The sequence below is a fragment of the Gossypium arboreum genome, chromosome 5 (assembly GCF_025698485.1).
Source record: "Gossypium arboreum isolate Shixiya-1 chromosome 5, ASM2569848v2, whole genome shotgun sequence".
NCBI classification, from domain to species: domain Eukaryota; kingdom Viridiplantae; phylum Streptophyta; class Magnoliopsida; order Malvales; family Malvaceae; genus Gossypium; species Gossypium arboreum.
The window spans coordinates 73,868,165-73,888,481 of record NC_069074.1 but is presented as its reverse complement, the minus strand read 5'-3'; the positions used below and the strand labels follow the sequence as shown (position 1 = coordinate 73,888,481).

The 20,317-nt window shown below is 36.2% G+C and overlaps 1 non-coding gene across 1 annotated transcript; it reads left to right on the top strand.

Annotated features, from left to right (window-relative positions):
- Nucleotides 1–6,451: 6,451 nt before the first annotated feature.
- Nucleotides 6,452–6,558, top strand: LOC128293498 (small nucleolar RNA R71). The gene has a single exon (XR_008283679.1). It is a non-coding gene; the product is annotated as a small nucleolar RNA R71 (small nucleolar RNA).
- The last annotated feature ends 13,759 nt before the right edge of the window (nt 6,559–20,317 follow it).

Sequence of the window (20,317 nt, the reverse complement as noted above, 5' to 3'; positions counted from 1 at the left end):
GAAAATCATTCATAAGTATGCCAAGCATGGGGTAAAAATATGTATAATTTAAGGTTTATCAAATATCCCCGTGCTTAAGCATTTGCTTGTCCTCAAGCAAAATCCTCAACTCACAATCAAAATAAATTCTTCTCAACTTATAATTCTCATCAATAATGTTCTAAACAATTCACAAGTAATCATACATTAAAATTTTAACTAAAAGAACATTAAAGTTTCAAATAGTCAAAGTTGATCATTTTAATCATAAAATTATTGGCATCCCCCTTTATCTAAGTAATTACCTTTAATTCCAAATTGACAAGGGTTGACATCCTCACTAAAGGTTCACTCAAATCACTCAATGTGTTTAAAGTTCAATGATTAAGCGCTCATTAGTCAAACATGAAAAGTTATTACCATAGACTTGTATGAAAATCAAATCTCCACCACTATAAATGAGATTATACACGAATCAAAAGATCTTTGAAGGGTTGTAACGGGGCTTTGGGTTAAAGGTGCGGGTAAAGGCTAAAAAAGACAATTAGAATCGAGATTAAATTGATAAATTACCTAACTGGAAAAATAACTAACGTCAACTGAATAAACATGAGCTCCTTCTCAGAATATGGAATTAAATACTTAATCTCAAAAACAAATAATTACTACTAATATGTATATATGTATGTTTTTTTTTAAATAAGAACAAATGTAAGTATAAGAGAGAATTAAATGATTAGAATGAAAGAAAATAGTTAGACATTTAACCAAATCAAATCTCGACAAAAAAGGAATCACTAAAATGGGAAAAATTCTTAACAAATCAAAAAGTATGATCTAGGGGTCAAAATTTAAGGTAAATTTAAAAAAAAAATAGTTTGTTAAACTCAAAGGGGTTCACTAAGGGTTAATTATGAGGGTAGGCTTTTTATGGGGTAAATGGGTTAAAACCTAAGTGCCTTTATCATTTTAGTATTTCAAATCAAAGGTGTGGTCTCAACATGTAAAATCAATGCAAGTTCTAGAATAACAAATCAACGTTGACACACTCATAACCAATAAAATCAGTGAGAAAGAAAGATATATGCTCTAAAAGGCTCAAAATCTCATGAAAATTATAGGTATTTCATGTAAATCCTGTAAATTCAAAACTTCAAGATAATACCTCAATTCAGGGAAACAACCTAGCAATTTTAATTCTCAAAACTTTCAACTTATCATACTCGATTCTCTAATGTCTTAAAGTTTAAACAATCAATGCACAGTTACCTATGATTTAATTTAGAAACATATTAATAAAAATCATAAATCAATCAAAATTTACTCTACTAATGATATGAGAAAATTATTTGAAAAAAAGATAAAAATTCAGGGATTTCTGATAATCACATAAATAACCTCCCTACACCTAAAATGTACATTGTCTTCAATGTACATAGATAAATAATAAGAATATAAGTATAATGTCAAAAGAGAGGGAGAGAAGTGAAACTGCCCTGAATATTTGGATGAGATCCTTAGCGTTGCGAGAGCGATAAATGTAGAGAAAGCCGAAGAAAAGGCTTGATTCTAAGGTACTCATAAGAAAATAAACACCATTGTGAAAGAGAATTATGGTATAATTCGATAATAATCATAAAGATAAGTAGAGTTTAAAATATAAAACATAAGTCTTCAAAAATAAATAAGACACAATAAAATTTAAATAAAAATAAAAATAAAAATAAAAATAATAGTAAAATAAAGGGACTCAAAGGTCCTCATCATTAGAGTCGTGAGCCGCCAGCGCTGGAGAAGAGATATGGAGGTGGTGGCAAATCTGTCGAAGAGTGGCGTCGATGCTGTCGAATCACTCGAAGCACAGCTGTTCAAAGTGAGTGAATTGCTTGGATAGGTCTGTCAAAGTGACAGCAGAAGGTTGGTGACGCGGTGGTGGTGGTGGGGGTGGGTCCTCGTGAGGGGGAGGGATATCGTCAGTAACGTCCTCTGGCTCATCTTGGTCAGTAGACTGGATGAGTCTGTACTGAGATGGGTCGACTCCACGGTGTCGCTCTATCATCCGTATGTGGATCATACTGCAAATTCCCTGCGGAGACATCTGGCTAACTAATGTGAGTGTTGATGACATATTTGGAGTGTCGAAGAGGTCAAAATCTCGAGCGAGGCGAGTCAGGTAAGGGCCAAGGTAGATAGGGCCCTCCTATGGTGATCTGTCTGGTGGCGAAAGGTGAGGGCAGAAAATATGCCAAGTCAAATACATGGCCAGTTGCTATGCTCCATAGGAAGTACGCATCGGTGGTGCTAACTAATCCAGTGCTCTCTCTCCTCTCTGTCAAAATATGAGCCAAGATGGCATGAATGTAGCGTAGTGCTGGAGGGAGAGAAGTCGCCTTTGACCGACTTGCGTCATAGGGAGCCGTACTCACCGTAAGGTCGGTCCAACAGCAAGATGGCGAATAGTGCATGTGGTAGTGAAGCTGTAAGAAATTCTTGAAAGCCATGAACTCCTCCATGTAAAGGCCCAAGGCTGCTCCAAACTCAGGTACACTCATATGCCTGACGAGTCTACCAAGTCTGAAAATGATAGTACTAGCCTCGTCATGTGTGTTCATCACGTGCTGTAAGTGGAAGGTAGTGCAGAACTCTAATGTCAGCTCTGAATAGGTGGGCTTGATGATTACAAAGAACCGATCTCATGGCGCAGTATCGAGATGGAATCGAACAATGTGAGTAAGTTAGACCTACTCCAAAGCGGCCCAGTCAATACATCGGCCCACTCCCAATGGTCGTACTCGTAAAAGCTGAAACAGGTCGTCCTGTGGGCTGGAGGAGAATCAAAGTAGAGGGTGACGAGCTTCGGTCGTGGCGCTGGAGGAGGTTGCACCAGGACCCTTCCGCTTTTTTAAAGTAGGGACGGTAGTCTTCTTGCCTCGTGTGTTGGTCATAATGTGCTTACAAAAGTAGAATATTCAAATATCTATAAAAGCAAGACAAAAATATTACCAATCAAATACGTCGAGGATTCCTTTAAATAAGATGTGAATAAGACAAAATATAAGAGACTTTGGTGTGATAAAATTGGCTGATCTAAATTATCTATTCTTAAATGCACTAATATGCAGAAATGAAAAAATTAACAGGATGTAAATCCTAGTAAACTAATTAGAAATAGTAAAAGAAATATTAAACTAATAAGACAAAGTAATGCACTTAATGAAGAAAGAAGACAGATGAAAAAGAAAACCCTTACTTAATCAACTACTAACCAAATCCACAAAAATCCAAAACTATCGATTATGAACAACAATAAGCAGAAAAATAAATAAAACATAATAAATAATAATAAGGCTTAAAACTTTCAAAATGTCAATTAAAAGAAAATGTCAAAAATCTAAAGAATTAATAAATAAAATAACTAAATTAAAAAAATAAAGAAAATAAAGAGTATGGGGAAACCGACTGGTATAGTTATGGTGGGGATATGGATGGCGGTGAACCCTTGCGGGAGGCACGGTGGTTGTCGGTCGTGGTTGGTCTTGGGGAAGAGCGTGAGAGGGGTTTTGTTGGGGCTGATCTATTGGGGGTGGGGTGGTTCTTGGGTTGGACGGTTGAAGAGAGAAGGGAGGGGAATGAGGGTGAGGGGTGCTGTGTGCGTGCGGGATGGGTCGATTAGACGAGCGTGCGGCTATTGGTGGCTAGAGAGAGGGGCAAGGTGTGGGAAAGAATGGGAGGAAGAAAGGGGTGGGGAGTAGGAAAAAGGGAGAAAGGGGTCGACCGGTGGTGGAGGCGGCTGCTGGTGCAGTCGGCATTGGGGGCACGGGCGTGGGGTGGTTCTGAGGGCTGTCGCAGCTCAGATGGCTTTGAGGAAGAAGACCAATGTGAGTTAAGGTTTGGATTTGGGGATTAAAAAGGGTACACGATCGTGTGAGGCCAGTGTTGGGCCACACGGACGTGTCACATGCCTGTGTGGCTCACGTCTAGCCCTTGTTTATCGCAAAAATTGAATGCCCAAAAATCACACGGCCTAGGGACACGCCCGTGTGGCTAGGTCGTGTGGTTCACACGGCTGTGTCGCACGGCCATGTTCTATGTCCTTCGCTTTTCCCACGCCCGTGTGGTACTTCACACGCCTGTGTGTCCTAACACACGCCCGTGTGCCTTGCCCGTGTGGCTCCCTGACTTATTTAAAATTTGAAAATTTAGCTCCAGTTTTCACACGGCCTAGGACACACCCGTGTGTCCAAGCCGTGTGAGTCGCACGGCCGTGTCGCACGGCCGTGTGGATCAAATTCATGGCCATGTAGCTCAATACTTGGGGAATTTTTAGCCCTGTTTCCACATGGCCAAGGACACGCCCGTGTGTCCAGGCCGTGTGGGCCACTGTACCTGCATAAAAACAGTAAAAATAGCTAAAATAAACTAGTTAGTGGTGTTAGTGCTCGGGTTGCCTCCCGAAAAGTGATTATTTAGAGTCTAAGCTCGACTTACCTCAATTTTGTGTGATTACGGTGGATCATGGAGTCAAGACTCCTCTTTCTCAATATTAATTCTATTATCCTTATAAAGTTTAAGTCGAGTGACATTTACCTTAAAAGTGTCGAATTGAGAATGATTTACCTTAACTGTACCGTATGGGAGAACATTCAGTACCGTGAAAGGAGTCGCTCCATTTATATTAAGCTCTAAAGTAGCAATTCGAGGGTCCTTTTCATCTAACAATACTTTATCCCCAACTTTAATTTGCTTTGTTTCATCCCTACGCTCATCGTGGTGTCGCTTTGATGTTTCATGTGCTTTTCATTTCTCCTTGACATGTCTTCGCCATTCATCTAGTTCATCGATCTGAAGCCTTCATTCTTCGTGAGTCACTCCAATTTTGTGGCATGGAGTAGAATGAAGCTCCATCACGTTCTTCCTAGGGGACTCTTGTAAAGAAGTTTGACTTGTAACATTATTTAAATTAATTGAATCATCTCGATTACTAGATATTTTAGCAGAATCACGAGCTTAGAGAGTAATCATGTCATCCCCTACGAGAAGTGTTAGTTCTCCTATGCCAACATCAATGATAGTCCTAGCAGTCGCTAAAAAGGGTCGTCCTAAAATCAAAGGCACGTCACTATCCTCTTCCATGTCTAAGACAACAAAATCAATTGGGAATATAAATTTATCAATTTTAACAAGCACGTCTTCAATAATACCCCTAGGAAATCTGATTATTTTATCTGCTAATTGAATGCTCATCCTAGTTTGTTTGGGTTTCCCAAGACCTAGTTGTTTAAACATTTTATAAGGCATGACATTAATACTTGCCCCTAAATCAGCCAAAGCATTGTTAACATTTAGACTACCAATTAAATAAGGAATTGTAAAACTCCCTAGATCTTTTAACTTGTTGGGTAGCTTATTCTGTAGAATGGCTGAGCAAACTGCGTTCAACTCCATATGCGATGCCTAATCCAACTTCCACTTATTTCCTAAAAGCTCCTTTAAAAATTTAACTGCGTTTGGCATTTGTGAAAGAGCTTCAATAAATGGTAAGTTAATATGTAATTTCTTTAATAGTTTAAGGAATTTATCAAATTGTTCGTCCGTGTGGTCTTTCCTTGTCATCTTAAGGAATGGCACACAAGGTTTATACTCTTTACTTACATCAACCTTACCGTTATCTACCACATGGTCTTGCCTTGGTTTCGGTTCATCCTCAACTAACCCTTCATCATTGTATATGGTAATAGCATAAAGTTGCTCTTTTGGGTTAATTTTAGTGTTGCTTGGTAGGTTACCTTGTGGTCGTTAAGAGATCAACTTAGCAAGCAGCCCTATTTGAGTTTTGAGCCCTTGAATCGACGCTTGCTGATTCTTAAGCGCTATTTCGGTATTCTGAAAATGAGTTTCTGACACCGAAATAAATTTTGTGAGCATCTCTTCAAGGTTCAGTTTCTTCTCTTGTTGTTAAGGTGGTTGTTGAAAACCTGAAGGATGTTGTGGTCTTTGATTTCCTTGACCACCCCACGAGAAATTGGGATGGTTCCTCTAACCTGCATTATAAGTGTTACTATACGGGTTACTTTGAGGTCTAGAATTATTACCCATATAGTGGATTTATTCCTCCTCGGTGCTAAGATTGAAGGGTGGATAATCTGTGCTATGTACTCCTCCTCCACCTGAATCACACCTCATCACTGGATGTACCTGAGTAGAACCATACAAACTATCAATCTTTTTATTTAAAAGTTCTACCTGGTTAGATAGCATAGTAACCGCATTGAGGTTGAAAATACCAGCAGCTTTCATCGACTTTGTTCTCATGACTTGCCACTGATAGTTATTCAGTGACATCTCTTCAATAAATTCGTAAGCCTCTTCAGGTGTTTTGTTGTTTAATTTTCCACCAGCGGCTGCGTCGATAAGTTGCCTTGTTGAGGGGTTCACACCGTTATAAAAGGTCTGAACCTGTTGCCACAAAGGTAACCCATGGTGAGGGCACCTTCTCAATAAGTCCTTGTATCTCTCCCATGTATCATAAAGAGTTTCTAAATCCATCTGCACAAAACAAGAGATATCATTCCTTAGTTTAGCAGTTTTAGCCGGCGAAAAATATTTTAGTAAAAATTTTTCGGTCATTTGTTCCCAAGATGTGATTAACCCTCATGGTAACGGGTTTAACCACTGTTTAGCTTTGTTCCTTAATAAGAACGGGAACAATCGAAGGTGAATGGCATCTTCAGAAATACCATTGATCTTAGAAGTGTCACAGAATTCCAGAAAATTTGCTAAATGAGTGTTTGGATCCTCGTCCTGCAAACCATCAAACTGAACATACTGTAGTATCATTTGAATTGTGTTAGGTTTCAGTTCAAAATTATTTACAGAAATAGAAGGCCTAACTATACTCGATTCAGTTCGTGTTAAAGTAGGTTTAGCATAATTGTGACAGCCCAAAATTGACCCTAGTCGGGAAGTGGTTTCGGGACCGCTAAACCGAGTCACCGAAATGTTTGAACGTAATATTTATTGTCTAGAATATGTATTTATGAATGTGTGAAAATTTCAAGCTTTGATTTAGTCGATTGCATGTGAATTCAGTTATTAGGACTTGTGTGACACTTTTGAAATGTGATAGGCTAATCTATAACGACCTAATAGTGCATGTAATCAAAGGGGACTTGCATGTCAAATTTCCCCCTAATAGCTAGTGGCCGCCATGACAAGGGATTATGGGTAAAAACATGTCATAAAACATGTTGGGACAATGGTGTATGTAAGAAAAAAATAAAATAATGAGCATGGGAATTTAATAATGAAAGGGAACAAAAAAAAAAGAGAATGGTGAGTGTCCCCCCCCCCTTTGCCGTGAGTTGAAGAAAAGAGAAGAAAAAAATTTGTTGTTCATCCTTTTTTCATTTCTTTGAGCTGAAATTCTAAGGAAGGAGGAAGGGGTTCTTGCTTCATGCTTGGTTTGGAAGAGGATTAGGAGGAGGTTTGGCCATACTTGTGTCTAGACTAAGGTATGTTTGAGGTTGTGCCATGAGATTCATGCATGTTCTTAGTTGCTAGCTTGAGTTCTAATTAGTCCATGGTTCAAAACTTTGCTATATCATGGGGATGATATTCGGCCAAGGTAGATTTTGTGTTAATGTCATTGCATGCTAAATATGAAGCTTGTTAGTAATACATGTGATGGTGGATTGATGACTCTTGGATTTTCTTTTTAGCATTTTTGAGTAAGACAATAAGTTTTGGAATTGATGGAATGGAGAGTATGCTTAAGTTGTGTTATGAACAACTATGTGTTAAATCGAGGTTTTCTAAGCTAGCTATTAAGGTGAAGTGCAATGTTAGTGATTGATTAATAGTGTATATACATGTATGCATATTCGGCCATCAAATTAAGAGCATAGGTGATGATGAGTCTATGCTTTGTACATTCGGCCATATATATATATATATATATGCATGTGTGATTGGATTATTGATAGTAGGGTTATAGCATATGGTTATGAGCCGAATAGCTAAGAGCATGAGGTAGCAAGATAAAAATTTTACCATGCCGTTCCGTATGTTATAAAATCATTAAAATGTGAATATCAATATGTGTAGCAAAGCGGTTGAATGAGTTAATTTATTTGTTTAAGCTCAAGATCCTAAAGGAGACGCGTCCAACAAGGGGAAATCGAAGGTCATCGAGTAGCCGACTTGGAACTATTTTGCACCACACAAGGTAGGTCACTAAGCATATATTTTGTATTGATTTAAATAGACATAGTGTCTATGTAATTATGCCGAAAGGAATGATAAATTTATATACATGTATGTATGTGGTGATGAAAGTATTGAATGAAAAGAAAAGAGGTGAGATGTATTGAGTTGTTGATTTCGGCACTAAGTGTACGGGTATAAACATTTGTGATCATGAGAATGGCACTAAGTGTGCGAGTTTGATCATATAGCACTAAGTGTGCGAGTTGATTATATAGCACTAAGTGTGCGGACTCACTATATGCTTTTGAATCACTATTGACACTGAGTGTGCGACATTATTGAGTCGATCACGGACAGCGGATCGGGTAAGTACCTTGAGTTCATGGCTAATAGGCGCTATGTTTATATTTGGAGTTGAGCTTGGTAAGTTTCGAACCTATGTGACAATTTGAATTGAAGTCACGTACATAAGAATTATCATGGAATAAGTGAAAGGTCATGTAGATGTATGATTTTAACGAAAACAAAATGGTGTATAAAAATGCTTCAAATATCCAATTGATTAGTATATGGAATGTGAATGTGTAACTTGGTATGAGATTGAATCGAAAGGTCTAAGGAACTATGGTATAGTTCGGTTTGAATGGAGTAATTAGCCTCGTTCCATTTTGTTTCCTCTTGCGATAATGTTATTAATGGTTGGTAGTGCATTGCTTATGACTTACTGAGTTATATACTCATTCGGTGTTTGCTTGTCACCTATTTTAGGTTTCTTGGACTCGACTTTTTGCCTATTCGGGACCGTCATCGAAGTCATCACACCGGCTAACAACTTTTGGTATTTTCTTCGTAGTTGGTCTAGGAGTACATTTTGGCATGTATAGGCTATTAAGCTTTGTTGAAATTGGTATGTAAACTTTTAGCCATGCAAAAATGGCGTAAATGTTCGGTTGGAATTGGTTTTGTGATGTTTGGACACAAGTCATGATTATAATTTGGGACATGCATGATGAATTATTAGTTAAATCAAGGAAAAGTCATGAAATAGGCATAGTTTGTTTTAGTAACAGATGCTGACAGCAGCAGTGGTGTGGATGTGAAAAATCACTAAAAATATCAGGAATGGAATTAAATAGTGAATAAATTATGTAAATGAGCCTTGATGAATCTACTTTCATATGGAAGAAACTAAACGGTCAAATGAGTTGTATTCTAAGAGATATTTAGGTATTTGTGAAACAGGGCCAGAACGGTTCCTGGATTCCCTGTTCCGACTTTGGAAATTCATTATAAATTAACCAGAGATAATTAGGAGTCATACCATATATGTATAGATTTCTCTTTGAGTCTAGTTTCTATAGAAACAAACGTTATCAGTATTGAAGCCCTGCACAGGGAGATATTCAAGTTGTAACGTACGAAGGTCAGTGTAGACGAACCCTGTAACATGGGAGACTTTAACTAATAAACTGTACTAATTGGCTCGACCAAAAATTCTAGAAAAAAATCTGTAGATGGACATATGAGTCTAGTTTCAGGGAAAAATTACAAAACTGATTTTTGAATTTTGAAACTCCAGATATGATTTTTAAGGCGACAGTGACGCAGTAACCAGCTTGTCTGGAAATTTTTTTTATGGACTGTGAAAACAATTAAGTTAAGCCTGTGTGCACCTTGTATTCGACTCCGGTAACGGATTCGGGTACGGGGTGTTACAATAATCATACATAGTAAGAGGAGCAGGATCTTGATTTATTGGATTTGCAGCAACCACAGGAGGTAGCGGATTATTCTGATTTTCAGCCATCTCCTCGGTTGTGGTGTGAATATCGTCCTCTTGCCCTTCCTCCATGTATTGTAAGCTTCGCCTTATTTCTCTTCGGTTTCTGCGAGCTGTGCTCTCAATCTCACTATCAAAAAGTAGAGGTCCTGACGGGTTTCTTCTAGTCATAAACTATAAAAACCTGTCAGAAGTAAGGAAAAGAAAATTTAGTAAATAAAAACAAAATTAAATTACAATAAAAATAAAAATGGCTAAAGTAATAAAAATTAAGTGTTCCTAATATCTTAGTCCCTAGCAACGGCGCCAAAAACTTGATGATCGTGAAACTAACTAAAAATTCGACTTAAGGCAAGTGCACCTATCGAACAGTAGTATAGTTATTGTAAGACCGGAAATATCGTATCCACGAGGACTAAAAGTACTAGTAATTACTATCTTTTTATTATCTAGCCTAAGGATTAAAGGATGTTTTTAAACTAAACTAATTTTCTAATTTAACTAAGATTACGACAGAGATGAAAGTTGGAAAATACTTTACAAAAACCAATGGAGAAGACAATACCCAAGAAAGAATCCACCTAGACTTCACTTATTACCTTTGACTTAGACTATTTATTCACTTGACTTATTCCGTTAAATCCCTGATTTACGTTATTAACCCTTTTGAGACTAAAAACAATTGACTCTAGGTTGATTAATCGAAATCTCTTTCTAATTAAAACCCCTATTGTCGCATTAACTCGATCTATGGATTCCCTTATTAGATTTGACTCTAATCCAGCAGATTTATGTCGTCCTATCTCTAGGATTGCATGCAACTCCGCTTAATTATGAATGATCTACTCTTAAACAGGGACTTTTGCTCTACTAAATAAGCACATCAAGAACCTGATTTAATATCCTGGAATATTAAAGTAAGGATTAAAACTCACAATTAAGAATAAGAACAAATATTTATCATATGAATCAAAGAGTAATAAGATTCATCTTAGGTTTCATCTCCCTTAGGTATTTAGGGAGTTTAGTTCATAATATTAATAGAAAACATCTCAAAGTTTGGAAAACAACAAAACATAAAGAAACCCAAAGAACTTCTAGGAAATTGGATGGAAATCTTCAGTCTTGATGTAGGTCCTGGCTCCGAGGTGATTCCGATGGCTATTCTCAAGTATTTTCTGCCTCCAACTATATGTGTCCTCTTTAATCCTCTTCTAAGGTGTTTATATAGGCTTTAGAATACTTCAAAACCCTCAAAAGTGGCCTTTTCTGAGTAGAGCTAGACTTGGTCTCGATAGGGACACGACCGTGTGCCACGCTAGTGTGCAAGTGCTCAAACCGTGTGCAATTCTGACTTGGATTAATGTTGACATGGCCATGACACATGGGCGTGTGGTCTGCCCGTGTGCCTCACACTGGCGTGTGGTTTACCCACGTGGAAGTGCCTAGGCCGTGTGAAACACTTTTTTAAGCCCAATTTGTCTGTTTTTGGCCCGTTTCGTGCTCTTTTTGCTATCCTAAGCTCTCCTGAGTATAAAACATGAAATTAAAGGATTAGGAGCATTGAATTCACTAAAACCAAGGAAAAATCATTCATAAGTATGCTAAGCATGGGGTAAAAATATGTATAATTTAAGGTTTATCAATCTATTCTTCTTAAGTTCAGTCCAATGTACTTTTAGTCAAGTCAGTGACATCTATGTTTCTAGCTTTTGGTAGCTCCGATGCCCAAAACATCTCTACAATTGGACTTGATAGACGATATATTAGTCCTTCAATCGATTTGCTCATTTCTGATTTGACTAAGGACATGTTTAGGTTTGTCTACTAATATAAGTTCTCTTTTTGTATTACGATCCAACCATATAATACTACTTAGTATTAATTTGAACATTAGACAACCAATGAGCAACATTTGCTTTTATTTTGCTTTGCATGCAAAAGTCACATAAAGATAATCATACAAAGTAATGTAATCAATGAATTTTTTTTATTAACCAATCTATTTGAAAAAATTACAAGTTTACAAACGAATATACTACACTTAGGGCATCAAATCCAACAAAAAACTCAATAGCCATAGATACCCTATCCTCTCAAACATGGTTCATGATGTGTTGGCAACTCCAATTTCTACCGTGGCTTTTGAATTGGCTTTTAGCACCTGTGGTCATGTGCTTGATGTATATAGGAGTTCTTTTAACTCCTAGAATTGCACAAGCCCTTATTTATGCTCAAAATTCGCTACCTGGAAGTTATTCTTCTACTTCGGACGTGTTTGAACCTGAAATTGATATTCGCCAACCTAATAAGTTTGATTTGGGTAAGAAATTAATACATTATAATTTTATTTATGTCATTGATTTATTTCAAATATTATTTATTTACTGATAAGGATGGCCCTAGGGTCTGTAAGTTATTCTTGGGTAAGTTTATTTAGTATATTTTTTTATTTCAGTTTTTCTATTTGATTTTTTTAATAATTTTAGGGAGAACCATAAAAAAGACTAATAGAAAAGTTTTTTATACAAGAATTCAATAGGTGTATCTTTTCACAAAATACCCTTTCAGAGGGACGTATTTTTTAATAAGATACCCTTTTATAAGATTATGTTGTTTTATAAAATAACTTCACATAAAGTTATATCTTCATAAGGCAACTTTACGTACAAAAGGTACGTCTTTACAACACAACCATTCATTAATTATAATTTATTAGAATTTTCTAGGTAATAAAGTATTATTATTTACCAACATTATAAACTACTAACAATCCTCATTTAGTTTAAAATGTTGGTAATCTACTTTAAGGTTTTTCACATAAACAAATATTATGCATACAAGATAGTATCTCTTGATTTAAACTATGTGTAACATCCCAAAATTGGGCCTAGTCGGAATAGTGGTTTTGGGACCACAAATCTGACGTTAAAATATTTTTTTTATGATTATTATGAGGCCTAGGATATGAAAATAAGCATGTGTTAAAGTTTCATGAAGATAAGGTGTCCAATTGGAAATTAGGGACCAAATTGAATAAATTGCAAAACTTGGGTTCTAGAAGCAATTTGTATGAAATTGCTTTGGATTATTAATTATGAGGTCTTAAATAGAAATTTTCCCAATTTCTAAGTTTTTGGACAAAAATGGGCATACATGGAAAAATTTGAAAGTTTAATAAGGAGGGGCATTTTGGTCATTTGGTAATAAAATTAATAACAATGAAAAACGAAAGCTAAAACCAGCCATCTTCTTCCCCATAGCTGCTAAAATTTGTATGTACTCCCTAGCCTCGTTTTAATGTTCTTTGTATTTTTAAGATCCCCGTATCATGCTCTCTCTATTTCTACCCATATTTCAAGCTAGGATTCGTGTTTAAAAATTTACCCATGCATGAGATGCTTGTGTTTTGATGATTTATGAAGGAATATGAGAGTTTGAAGAGTGGTAAACAACTTTTACTAAGTAGTTTTTCATGGAAATGGCTAAAAGGACCATTTTGTAAAGGTTGTAGAAATAGGTAGAAGAATGGGAAATAAAGGAAAATGTGGGCTGCTATAAGTATGAAAAACATTCGGCTAGGCTTGGGTAGCCAAGAAATTACATACATTTCATTATATGAGCCTTAGGACTAAGTTGTAAAAAGTGTGAAAGGTTAGGGGCAAAATGGTCATTTTGCCTTAGGATGAGTTTTAGGCCGAAAAATGAATAATGTAATGTATTAACAATTTCTTGTTGCTTATATAGACCCCGAGAGACCAATCTTGAAGGTCGACCGTGGAAAGAAAAAGGTTTCGGAGTAACTGAAATACGAATACGAAACGACTACCAGGTAAGTTCATATAACTTGAATGTACACTTTAAAATACATTCAAATGTATGTTCTTAATTGTAATATAATTGTGTTATTCATTGTGAAATAATTTATGGAAAATGTGGTATTAATGAAAAGATGATAAAATGTCTTGGTTGAATAAAAAGGATATCTGATGGATTTATCAAAAATGAATTGATGGTAAAAGGATCTAGCCCGGACGAGTGTTCCTAAAGTGATCTAGCCTCTCGAAGAATATGTGTGCATTATGGATTTAGCCCAGACAGGTAATCTAATTAGGGTCTGAATTTAGCCTGGACTGGTAATTCAGATCCGAGCTCATGATAGTAATTATCGTTGTGGGGGATTTAGCCTAGACTGGTAATCCTGACATTTACTCTATGAATTTATACTACGGGGGATTTAAACTGGACTGGTAATCCCTTCGTAAGAGCAAGGTTCGCGAGAGTGCGTACTTGAAATGATCACTTGCATGATTTGACAGTAAATGGGATATCCATCGAGATTCTGAGAAATTCAACGGGGTTAAAATGAGAAAAAGGAATGGAAATACTTAAATTGATGAACTCATCTAAGATGATTATTATCTTGTATCACTATGGGACTAACTTGATGATTGAATACACGTGTTAGGGAAAATAATCTATGCTTGATGGATTGTATAACTAATGTGGTTGTATGTTAAATAACCGATAAGTTTACTTTCCTATTATCCGAACTTACTAAGCATGTTAATGCTTACTCCCTTTCATTTCCCTATCTTATAGAGCTTGTGGACTCGTGAAGATTGGAAGATGATTGGAGCACTGTCTACACTATCAACTTATCTCGCTTTGGTATATAGAAACCTTCATTTTGTTATAATGGCATGTATAGGGTCCTTGTTCATTTTGTTATACGTGTCATTTGATTAGCCAAAGTAATGGCTTTAAATGTTATGTTAATTTATTTTGTATATGGCTATGAGATGTGGCCATTATTGATGTGGGTTGTAGCCCTACTTATTTTGCATGCTAATGCTTAAATGTTCCATGTGATATGTTGATGTGGTTTATCATGGACGGATACATGAAATGAGGCCTAATAACTCGAGAGTGGTTATGGCATAAAATGGTATGTGGTTATAATATGGCCTAAATGTAAAATGCATAATGTGATATGATAATCCTTAATACAAAAAGAATAATCTTGCATGTGCTAAATCAATGAGATGAGGTTAACATGCAATATCCTATGCCAAGGTGGTTTAAGAGTATGTTTAGGCTTTGTAACATATCTTTGAAGCTTACAAGTGTGCATGGATGTTAGAGGGTGACCGATGGCTTGGAAAATAGCCTCCAAATGGTCCACACGGGTAGACACATGGGTATGTGTCTAAGTCGTGTGTGACACACGGTCAGCCCCCATGGGCATGTCATCCGACCATGTGTCCCCTGCACCTTAAATTTTAGGTCAGAATGCATGATAGTAAATACACGGGCAGAGACACGGCCGTATGTCTCAGCCGTGTGGAGGACACAGCCTCTAGCCATGGGCGTGTGCCTTGGTCATGTGCCTCGAATTGGATTGTGACATCATAAACAGAATGTTAAGGTTTTTGGACACGAGCGATGACACAAGTGTGTCTAGGCCGTGTGATAGACACGGGCTAGGGACACAAGTGTGTGCTAGGCTGTGTGAAAACCCCTGTAGGTTTGAAATGAAAAATAAATCCATACGGGTAAGGTACACGGCATGTCCCGAGTACACGGACATGTGCCCTGCCTCCACACGGGCGTGTGAAGCTTAAAGCATGTAATTTTCCCAAGCCATCTCAAGTTCCCGATTTAGTCCCAATCCTTCTCTGATGGCTGTTTTGGGCCTTATAGGCCCATGGTAGGGACAATTTGTGTGTGTATGAATGAGGTTGTTTTAAAGAAACATTTTATAACTCGGTTTTTGCATGAATGACTATGTATGTGGTTAGTAATGCCTCATATCCTATCCCAGTGTAATACCCCTACCCGTATTCATTGCCGGAATAGGGTACGAGGCATTACCGGAGTTTACGAATTAATTTTTTTTTTTCAATTCAACATATTTTCATGATAGATTTATGCATTTATATAAGATAACGTCATCACATATCTATAACCAGGTTTGTTAACCATACTAATGGCTAACTTTACATTCATTTCACGTTAACATTTACTTTGTTAGCTTATACATGCCATTGATTTCCAAAATAAAGTTTCTTTATATACCGAAATCACGAGGTTGATGATGTGATGTGTCTCCACCAAATCCGACCTCCGAGCTCTTAACACTACAAAACAGGGAAAAAGGAAGCGGGTAAGCACTTTGTGCTTAGTAAGCTCATGTAACAAGAATTATACTTACCTAATATTTTCAATACAATATAATAAGCAGTCATATATCCTTTCAATGCATTATTACCCTAATATGCACAAACTCAACATTCAAGTTAGTACAATAATTTCCATGTACCAATAATATATACTATGATTTCCATTTCCTTGTTATTTTTCCATATTTATCCGTTGAATTTCTTGGAATTTTCGATGGAATTTCAGAGGTACACTTTTAGTGTACAATTCCGGTCCGTCAATTCATATTCATGTGCGCACATTTCCATTTCGAGAGAGCACACTCATGAACCTCAACCTTGCGGCGAGATTACGGTCGAGCTAAATCCTGCAATATAAACTCATAGAGTATTGTCGGGATTACTAGTCCAGGCTAAATCCGCAACGACAATTACTCTAATGAGCTTGGATCTGAATTACCAGTCGAGCTAAGTTCAGACCTAATTCGGATTACCGTTTGGGCTAAATCCATTTTACACATATTCTTGGGAGGGCTATATCAGATAGGATCACCCGTCCGGGCTAGATCCTTTTACCGTCAATTCCTTTTCGAAATCCATCGAATTTTCCTTTCATTCAAGCGGATTTCTTCCCATTTTATCAAATATATCAATGTTTCATAAATTTTCATACAATGAACATTCAAATCATATTCATATCAAAACATGCATTTCAAGCATTTAAGAATATAATTCAAGTTACATGAACTTACCTTGATACTTGTTTGTAAACAGTAAAAATCTATTAATCCCAAACTTTTTCGTTTCCTTGATCTAGCTTCGTATTTGAATCTTCTGGATCTAAATAAATAAATTTAATTATCAATTTAATACATTTCATGTTCATATGCAACATTCTCTATAATTCAACTATTATTTATAGTTCATTCAAAGTTGTCTACTTGAGTCATAGTCACTAAATTATTTATAACTTGAGCTACGAAACTCCAAATTAAGATCCATTAATTTTCCCTGAAACTAGACTCACATATATTTTTACCATAAAATTTTTAGAATTTTTTGGTTTATCCAATCAGTACAGTTTATTCTTCAAAGTCACCCACATTACATTGTCTATGATTCGACCCTTCTTCACTAAAAATAAATTATCTCCTTATACAGAATTCAAATGATGTTCTTGTTTGTTTCTATTAAAATATACTCATTCAGAATTCTAGACATATAAATTTAAGTCCATAATTTTTTATTCAATTTTTATAATTTTTCAAATTGAGCAGGGGAATCAAATTCATTCGACCTTGTCTCACAAAATTCATTATATCTCAAAATTTAAAATCCATTGCTTACAATAATTCTTCTATGAGAAATTAGGCTCAATAAGATTTAATTCCATATTTTTTTCATCTTCTAATTCGATTCCTACAATTTTGGTGATTTTCAAAGTTAGTCTATCTTCTTGTCCAAACTATTTTAGTGCAAACTGTTTATTACCATTTTTCCCCTAAGCTTTTAATAAATGATAATTTCGTCCCTACTCAATTAGCCTCTCAATTGAGCTGAGTTTTCTCAATTAACATTTTATTCTATCACCTTAAACTAGTTTACAACCTTTAGGAATCAGAATTTCAGCAATAGACTTTAACTCCAAACATTTTCACAATTAGGTCCCAAAAATCAATTTCCATTGAAATTGCCTAATAAAATCATCTCATAAACAAATTAAAACTTTAATTTCATTCTATTTCATCATAAACTTACAGCACTCAACCATGGTGACTTTAAATTTCATCCATGAAATCAAAAACTAATGAATTTAATAGTAGGATCTAGTTGTAAAAGTCTTAGAAACACAAAAATTACAAGAAAAAGGCAAGGATTAACTCACTTGGTGCAAAAATTATGAAATACCAGCTTAGAGAACCCTCCTATGGCCTTTTTAGCTGCTGGAATTGAAGAGAAATGAAGAGAAATCTAGATATTTCCTATTTAGTCCTAGTTTTATTTAGTTAATTTTGAAATATTCCAATTTTACCCTTAATTTATCAATTTTTCTACTGATTTCATACCCTTACCGTCCAGCCCAAATAACTTTTGGGTCTAATTGCCTTTTATATCCTTTCTCATTAGACTAATAAGCTATTTAATCACTCTAGCAACTTTTACACCTATTACAATTCAGTCTTTTTCATTTAATTGACTACCCAAACATTAAAATTTCCTAACGAAATTTTAATACCACATTAATAACATTTCATAAATATTTATAAAATTATTTTGACTCGGTTATATGAGATAGAGGTCCCGATACCTTATTTTACCCAATTTCTTCAATAATTTCTTTTCTAACTAATCACTAAATTGATAAAATTTTCCTATCAATATTTTCATACGATTTTCCTATCATATAAATTTTCAAGCAAAACTATTGAAATAAATTTCTCTTTAAATCGGATTTGTGGTTCTGAAACCTTTGTTCGATAACATTGAATTTACGCCATTACAACTCTCCCCCTTTTAAGGATTTTCATCCTCGAAAATCTTACCATAAAGAGGTTTGGGTATTGTTTCCTCATTGCCTCCTCCGGTTCCCATGTTGCTTCCTCAATCCGTGCTTTTGCCACAATAATTTCACCAAATTTATCTTTTTATTTCTAAGCTCTTTTGTCTCCGTGCCAATATCTTGACCGGTTCTTCACTTGTAAGTCATATCCGGTTGAATCTCTACTACATCGGAGAAATAACATGTGAAGTATCGATCGATATCGTCGTAACATAGATACATGAAAAACATTATGGATTCTATCAAGTTCGGTGGTAATGCCAATCGATAAGCGACGGTCCAATTCTTTCTATGATTTCATAGGGCCCGATAAATCTTGGACTCAATTTACCCTTTCGACCGAATCGAAGAACTTTCTTCCAAGGAGACACTTTCAGAAATACCTTGTCACCGACTTGAAATTTAATCTCTTTTCGCTTAAGGTCGGCATATGATTTTTGACGATCGGAAGCTACTTTTAGACTATCTCGAATAACCTTTACTTTTCTTACATTTAGGATCAAATCAACCCCATGTATCTTCCTTTCACTAAGCTCATCCAATATAACGGTGTTCTACATTTTCTACCATACAAAGCTTCATACGGAGCCATTTTAATACTAGGCGATAAGCTGTTATTGTAAGCAAATTCAATCAAAGGTAGATACCTCTCCCAATTACCTTCAAACTCTAGTATACAACATCGAGCATATCTTCCAATACTTGAATTACACGCCGATTGACCATCATCGAGGATGAAATCTGATCTTTGAAATACAACCGAGTACCCAAGGCTTCTTGCAATTTGTCCCGAAAGCGAGGCGTAAATCGGGATCTCTATCGATATAATGGAGACAGGCACTCCATGTAACCCGACAATCTCGGATATATACAGTTCAACTAGTTTATCTAAAGAATAATCCATACGTACCGGAATAAAGTGAGCTGACTTTGTCAATCGGTCTACAATTACCCAAATAGCATCTTTTTCCTCGGAGACAAAGGTAGCCCCGATACAAAATCCATAGTGATTCTTTCCCATTTCCATTCCGGTATAGTAATTGGCTGAAGTAACCCCGAAGGTACCTGATGTTCAGCTTTAACTTATTGACATATTAAACACCTTGATACAAACTCGAAATATCACGTTTCATTCCGACCACCGGTACATCTTTTTGAGATCATTATACATTTTATTACTCCCGGATGTACGAGACATAGTACTCTTGTAGGCCTCGCGTAGAATCTTCTGTATGAGCTCTGAATTCTGAAGTACACATACCCTACCTCTGAATAATAAACAATCATCAGAACCAATCTGAAATTCAGAATCATTACCTGACTCACACTGTGCCCGTTTAACCTGTAACTTCTCATCATTCTTCTGAGCTTCACATATTTGCTGTAAAAATGTCGGTTTAGCTCTCAATTCAGCTAGGATTGAACCATCATCAGTCAATGATAACCGGGTATTCATAGCTCAGTAAAAACAGAGATTTTCGGCTCAAAGCATCGGCTACAACATTAGCCTTACCCGGATGGTAATCAATAATCAAATCATAGTCCTTTATCAGTTCAAGCCACTGCCGCTGTCTCAAATTCAAATCTTTCTGTGTCATCAAATATTTCAAGCTTTTATGATCAGTATAAATA